The 7,864-nt window shown below is 37.7% G+C and overlaps 1 long non-coding RNA gene across 1 annotated transcript; it reads left to right on the top strand.

The window, feature by feature from the left end:
- The first annotated feature begins 3,458 nt into the window (after positions 1-3,458).
- LOC145097290 (uncharacterized) lies at positions 3,459-6,090 on the top strand. The gene is made up of 3 exons (XR_013704309.1): positions 3,459-5,465; positions 5,682-5,734; positions 5,901-6,090. It is a non-coding gene; the product is annotated as an uncharacterized LOC145097290 (long non-coding RNA).
- Positions 6,091-7,864: the final 1,774 nt, after the last annotated feature.

Genomic DNA, 7,864 nt, shown 5'->3' on the forward strand with positions numbered 1-7,864 from the left:
CTGCATGGTAAGTTGCAGTCGTTGGAGGTTCCCGAATGGAAGTGGGAACAGATTACCATGGATTTTATCACCAAATTGCCAAGGACTGCTAGGGGAGTCAATGCAATTTTGGTGATTGTGGACAGGTCGACAAAGAGTGCCCACTTCCTTGCTATCAGTGAGAGGTCTTCCGTAGAGAAGTTGGCAGAGATGTACGTGAGGGAAGTGGTATCTCGGCATGGAGTGCCGATCTCGATTGTCTCAGACCAAGATGTGCGTTTCACTTCCAGATTCTAGAAGAAGTTTCATGAGGAGTTGGGTACTAGGCTGCATTTTAGTACCACATATCACCCCCAGACTGACGGACAGAGTGAGCGGACAATTCAGACGCTCGAGGATATGCTCCGGGCGTGTGTGTTGGATTTCGGGGGGAGTTGGGACACGTATTTTCCCTTGGCAGAGTTTTCCTACAACAACAGCCATCATTCGAGCATTGGTATGCCACCCTTTGAGCCGGTGTATGGGAGGAGGTGTAGGACTCCCATTTGCTGGGGTGAGGTCGGGCAGCGTGTTATGGGTAGTACAGAGATTGTGCTGCAGACGACTGAGCAGATACAGCAGGTCAGGCAGAGGTTAGTGACCGCTCAGAGTCGTCAGAAGAGTTTTGCGGACAGGCGCCGGTTCGAGCTAGAGTTCCAGGTCAGTGACTTTGTACTCCTGAAGGTCTCTCATTGGAAAGGTGTGATCCGATTCAGGAAGAGGGGCAAGTTGGGGCCCTGTTATATCGGTCCTCTTCGGATAATTGCAAGGGTAGGCATGGTAGCCTACCAGTTGGAGGTACCTGCAGAGTTAGGTCAGATCCATGACACTTTCCACGTGTCGCAATTGCGGAAGTGTGTAGCCGATGACTCGGCAGTGGTACCATTGGAGGATATTCAGGTGGATGCGAGCCTGAAATATGCTGAGAGACCGGTGGCAATCAGAGACCGGAAGATCAAGGTTTTGAGGAACAAGGACGTGCCTTTGGTTTTGGTTCAGTGGCAACATCGGAAGGGATCCGAGATGCCTTGGGAGTTAGAGTCGGAAATGCGAGGGCAGCATCCAGAGTTGTTCGAGGAATGAGACTTCGAGGACAAAGTCTAGTTCTAGTGGGGGAGAATTGTAACACCCCGAGATTCAGGTGCATATCTTTCATCCTTGTTCTTTATTGTATTGTCATGTTTAGTCCTTCAGTGGAGAATGTATAGCAAGTGAGTACGATGGGCGTACCAAGGGGGTACACTGCGCGTACTCACGCGCTTAATTTGGACGCGAAGTCGGCAAAGTATGTTGGGCGTACCTAGAGTTACGCCGGGCGTAGCCGGACCAGGTTTAAAAACCCTAATTCTCCTTGTGCACTAGTTAAAGGGTGTTATGGCTCATTCCTTAGCCTCCATATCAGTGAGTGAAACCCTAAAAGAGAGCCCCATCGTTCTTAGTGTGTGAGAGTGTTGATTTTAGCTTCTTGGTGCTTTAGAGGCTTGGTGAAGAAGAAGGAAAGGAGAACTTGGAGGCTAAAGCTTGAGGTGCCATTTTGGATCTGAGATATATAGAGGAAAGAGCTACTCTTGGAGGTATAAAGTTCAAAACTTTCCTCTTCTTTTGGTTGTTGTAGTATGTGTCCTTTTTAGGGCTAAAAACCCCAAAGGTGGAGACTTTATGAGTGTAAAGTACTCCATGGTCCGAGATTTGTCCCTTTTCAGTGTTATTAGTGATGTACAGCCATAAAGTTCCCATCTTGGATGTTACTTTGGAAACATGCATGTGTTTTAAGCCTTCTAGTGTTGCGGGTTGGATCATTTTGGGAGTTAGTGACTTATTCGGCCATGCAACGGCTTAAAGTCATCAACTTTATGGATTGAGGGGCTTAGAAGGGGTCAGATCTAAAATATGGACGTAGGTCTTAACTGATTAAGACCTCAAGAGCAATAGGGCTGATGCAGGGGAGTACGCCGAGCGTAATTCCTAGTATGCGCTCCCCGATTCTGTGGTGCAGCCGGGTACGCCCAGCGTACACACCTAGTACGCGCAGCGTAACCCTGAGAGTTGACTTTTGGTTGACTTTTAGGGTATGGTCTATTGTAGGGCCTTTGAGCTATGGGAGGGGTAAAATGGTCTTTTACCCTTCTGAGAGTGTCATAAGAGAGCATAGTCTAGCCTTGAGAGTTATACTAAGTAGAGTATTATTTTTATATGATTAGACGGAGGCTAGGCCAGCATTACCGAGTCAGAGATTTACCGAGATTGTGACAACCTGAAATTTCCATTCTGTACAAACTATATTACTTCAATAGAAGTTATAGCAGTCACAGTTAATTTTCAGACTTTTTCGCGTAAGTTTGAGTAATTCAGGGTTTACACTTAAGGAAATATTAGGAGAGTGGGTGCACTAGGGTTTTGTGCAACACTGTTATTCCAACACTCTATTATATTAGAGATCATTTCAGGAATAAAAATATTTTCTGCCAAAATATCTCAGGACTATAAATAGAATTCTGAACCAAATTCATTCATTATTCACATTTCCAACTAGAGAAAAGCCATTTTCTCTCTCACGGATCTTCGGGTTTTTATCCCAAATCGTAAGTACCTCTTTCTAGTAGTGTTAGAAAGCTTTATATGTATTTATAACATGATTTAGAAGGCTAAATCACTAGATTTAGGAGTTTACTCCCCAAGGTGTTCTTGGGCGGTAAACTCCCGAAACGAAGCCTAGACCGACCCTTGTGTTATGCTACTGCCTTAGACTCATTTATAAGTGTGTTAGGGACATGAAATCAAGCAAAAACCACCCAAGTTTGGGAGTTCACAGCCCAAGAGTTTCTTAGGCCGTAAACTCCAAATTCAATCTCCAAATGGTGCTTTTAAGGCACCTAAAGCATTGGACATTTACTAGGAATTGTTCCCACTTAATTTAAGGACAAAAACACATCAAATTCACCTCTTGAAGTGAGTTTACGGCCCTGGTGATGCTCCTAGGCCGTAAACACCAAACAAGGGCACCAAAGTGTGCCTAGGGTCCTTATTAGCTTTAAACAGATGTCTAGAACCTATCCTTCATATGCAAGAGACTTGAAAAAACAAAAACACCATTCCAAGGGAGTTTACGGCCGTAAACTCCCTTGAGATGATGTTGTTGCTTGATTATTATATTACATTGTTGTGATACTGTACATGACGTCCTCCACCCCTGAACGTTTCCGCCGTTCGTGGTTTTGGGGTGTGACAGATTGGTATCAGAGCATTGTTTATAGTGAATAAAGTATATCTTTACTATATTATTAAGGATATTGCATGTTTCTTGAAAATTTAGAGGTACAAAAAATATTACCTCATGTACAATAATATTAAGCGTTATACTATTATACTACACGAATCATATACATATTACAGTAAAGGAGCTTACCTAATCTCATAAACAACTGCCATCTAACCTATTCACATAGGCACCACCAAAGATGCAGTGAAGACTTCACCTTTCCAACTTCATCCGATGCTTCGAGACCCTCTGCTTTGGTGAATGCCCGTGTGGAGTGGAAAGAAACTCTGGAGGTGCACGTAGATCGGACCTCCGTTGCTTGAAAAAAAAAGGAAAAATTAGGGCAAGATTTTTTAGATCTGTAACGGAGGCGGTGATGAAGATAGACTAATGTTACTCAAGGGTGTTAGTGGAGCTTTCAGGAAACCAAACCAACACCAGCATCACATCATCAAGAACAAATCCCTGGCATAATCTCCTGATTTCAGGATTTCAATGTGTCTTCCATCTATTTCGATGAATACTATGGGGTAATTTTCTGTTAATACTCTTAAACCTTTGCTGATTTTTTTGTAGGTACCTTTCTCTATAAAATGATTTTCAAATACCAATCATTATTATTTGAATGTTATTTCTTTTCGCAAGGTATGTTCAATGGTTACCTATTTTTCATTTTCGGGGTTTGAAGACCTACTTTTGCTTGAGTTTCTTAATTAGGTTTGGTTCTTTCTGTAATTTCTTTTAATATGTGGTTTTCTCTCTATATATATAACATCTTCCCCTACAGCCAATTCCGGCATGACCAACACCATCACCTGCCCTCCACTGCATATATCTCCATCATCGAACCACCGGTGCACCACACTAAATCAACGCTTTGCACCATCGTTATACTCTCCTACAATTCTCTCTCTCTCTCTCTCTCTCTCTCTCTCTCTCTCTTTTTCTCTCTCTCTCTCTCTCTCTCTCTCTCTCCAAACCACCACATAAACACCATCACTCAAAAATTAATACCCTTCACCTCTATGTGTTACTACTACTTATGAGAGACTTTAAAGTATTAACCCACCACACCTCCACTGGCCATGGCCATGTAAGAAGAAAACCATGTATCTATGAACACACATCACCATTGTACCTCTATTACCGTGAAGTTTAGGACTTTTGTATTGGCTGGACCATTTTGGATGGATATTGATTTCTTTCTCTGTATGTCCTGGCACACACACTCACAAAACCATTTCTTTTTCTATCTAGAATTGTGAATATCCACAGAAGTGCTGAACAAATCCGTGATTGATTGATTTAATTTTGTTGTTTTGAACTGTAAGCATCATATTATCAGTAATCATAGTTAGCCCCCACATTGTCCCTTCTTCGCTTCTCCTTCACAACCTCACTCACCTTTGAAGATTCTTATCTTTTTGGAGCTTTGTTTAATGTTCTTTGCCTTTTCTCTTTTTCATTATGGTTTTTTATGTAATAGAATTGGTTTTTTTAACTTTGTGTGTGTTTGTGTGTGTGATTACATGTGTATTGAAATATAATCAATTTATTTAGTTTAAAAGAGCAAAAATAGGCCCAGTAACACTAGAAAGAATCACATATAACAGGTGGACCAAACATGAAAGTTTAGATGAAAATAACAAAACTCATTTTAGGAAGACAAATGTAAAATGACGGAAGTAACCCTAAAAAGAATAGGGATTGGTACGGTCTAGAAGGAAAAGAATGGGTGAATGAAGGTGGTGTGGAGAATCAACATGTTATTAATTCTCCAGGTTCTCCAGTAACTCCTACACTCTGATATTGTTCATCAAGCTCTATGTTCAATCACCAGACACATACTCTGTAAGCTTGAATTCAATGTAAGATTCCATTAATCTTGATATCATTCAATATGATGTATATTCATACCGAATGTAATTTTTTGTCACTGAAAATTATATAAGTGATAAATTATCTTACCATTCCAAGATGGAATGAAAAAAAAAATCCCAGGAATGAAAATTAGCATAATGGAATGAGCGGAATGGTCAATTCCATTCCATCATTTGCAGGGATTACTATACTTGACTGAAGCCATTAGTGTTGAAAACAGAGCAAGATCCACATCTCGCATTTCCCGATTGCCAACTTCAAAATATGGATACAGGGTTTTCTTAAAGAATAAGAAAAATGAAGAAAAGTAAGAACGATTTCTAATCATATTTCTTTTTTAAGTTTAATCTTTTTTTTATAATCTTCAAGTAGTTTTAACATGATTTTTTTTACATGTGTGATATGTCAATTTGAATTCAGCTTTGGTGAATGGTATCGAAAGTCACAATGTTTAGTAGAATTAGATGAAATGATGTTGAGTTTAAATGAAAAGCTCCAATTACCTTTTCGTTTATTTGAATAGGTGCAACAGTGGCATCGCATGCATTCACCAACACAAGCATGGTTATTTTCATGGTTTGTTTGCTATGGTTAAAAAGAAATAAATTGTCTATGTTAGTAAAAAGAATAAAGTATATTGCTATTAGTATGAACTGAATATTATTAACAAACCTTCTTATCTTTTTGTAATTTTTTACAAAAGGTGATATAGAACTGAAGGATAATGGTTGACTATGTGTAGATAAGGCTGGTGGATCACTAATACTTATATGTATGGGAAGTGGACCTGGATTTATTTGTTTTATAGTTTTGTTGTTAATGAAAGAACATTTGTATTATTGAGGTACAGTTCACCATTTTCTTCTCTTGTCTTCAACATTCCTTGAATATGTAATTTGATTTCATTTTTATCTTGGAATTGTATCCCTCCTTTCTGTATGTATTTATTTTTCAAAAAATTGTTATTTCTATGAAAGATAACTATATGTTGATTATGTAATACAAGAATATGAAATCACTAAACTAGGTAAACGATCCCAATATTTGTTTCCTGTAAACAAGGATGAATATATTAATATAGTTTGTTTGTTTTCTTTAATATAAAAGATGTCACGTAATTGTATCATGTAATCATTTCAGTTTATCTTAATACTAACTTTTATATAAATTTTAAAGGTATGTCAAAATTGATTTTTATTATAGATATGTATTCGATCTGTTAAATAGATACGAGTTATATCATTGTGAAATACAATTACAATTCATTTTATTTTTGAATTTATGACGAGACTAATATATTATTTTTGGTTTATTAGTTTTTATGTATCTTCAATAACCGAGGTAAAGTTATTTAATTAAAAAATTAAATACCTTGCAAAACATCTTTGTTTTGATGCAACACAAAACTTTTGTTTGAAAAAAATCTAACATTTAATTTCAAATATTTTGTTTAGTTCGGTTTATAAATAAAAACAATATACATTAAAAATATGTATCTTTAGTCCGGTCTTTAGGACCAGTTGGATCAATTGAACCATCTAAACGGTAAGATGACCATTTTGATGTCCAGTCTGGTTTTCAAAACCTTGCCTACAACTGAAAGTTGGATTCCCGATAATAATGTTACGAAATCTCAACCCATCAAACGGATTGTATAAAGATATCGATTGATACGTAAAAGTTTTGAACACAATGTTATTGATGTCAAAATAGTTGTCGGTCAAAATGCTAAAAAGATAGTATTTTTGTTGTTAGGTCCAAATTCCAGAGATCCAAATGAGTGATTAAAAAGATAGCAATCAAACACAATAAGAATGGAGTAGAAGAAGAATTAAACCAAGCATGTACACGTTAATATCACAAAAACATTTGGTACACCTTGGATACACGCACATGGACTGTGAACTCACTATTTGACATCAACTCTGACAAAAGAGTGATAGACTCCTATTTAAATGAAACATATCAACCGCAAATGGGGTTGCCGTGAACACCCTCACAACCGCAAACACTAGACGAAAGAGCTACAAACACACTGAAACCTACCAAGACATGAACAAGAAAATGCCTAGCTCAAACCATTAAATTGTGCCCTAACATTTGCCGGTGATTCCTCTATGTTCGTATGAATATGACATGTTCTCATTCAAGCTTAAGAGAAAACAATTTCTAATTCTATTATGTTTCACAATGACAATCAATAAAGCTCACGGACAAACACTTACACGTATATGTATTTACAGAATCGGTTTTCTCGCATGACACACTTTATGTGGTATTATCCAGAGGGATATCACGTGTCAATACAAAAGTATTAGTAACCCTAATGAACAATTCAACGAGAGTGATATTTATACATCAGATGTGGTGTATAAGGAAGTGTTGCACGATTAATAATGCAAGATTAATAATGTGTTTATTTACATTTGTAAAGAATCTCAATTTCTCATTTTTAATTCTTATCGGTTTCCTTTTTTTACTCCATGACTCTTATTGATAAATGTTTAGATGTAATAAACTATTTGTACAAAAAAAAAACTAATTGCCTTTAAAAAACTATTTGCACCCGTCGCTTGGTGCGGGTAAACGGCTAGTCAACCCATAAAAGATATACTAACTATAAATACATGGGGATTAAAACACTCTGTCTAAGAGTTATACTTTTAAATAATAAAATATTTAACAAAGTATACGTGCCTGCATTCA

Source organism: Lactuca serriola, chromosome 4, assembly GCF_051521515.1.
Source record: "Lactuca serriola cultivar US96UC23 chromosome 4, Lser_US96UC23_V15, whole genome shotgun sequence".
Classification (NCBI taxonomy): domain Eukaryota; kingdom Viridiplantae; phylum Streptophyta; class Magnoliopsida; order Asterales; family Asteraceae; genus Lactuca; species Lactuca serriola.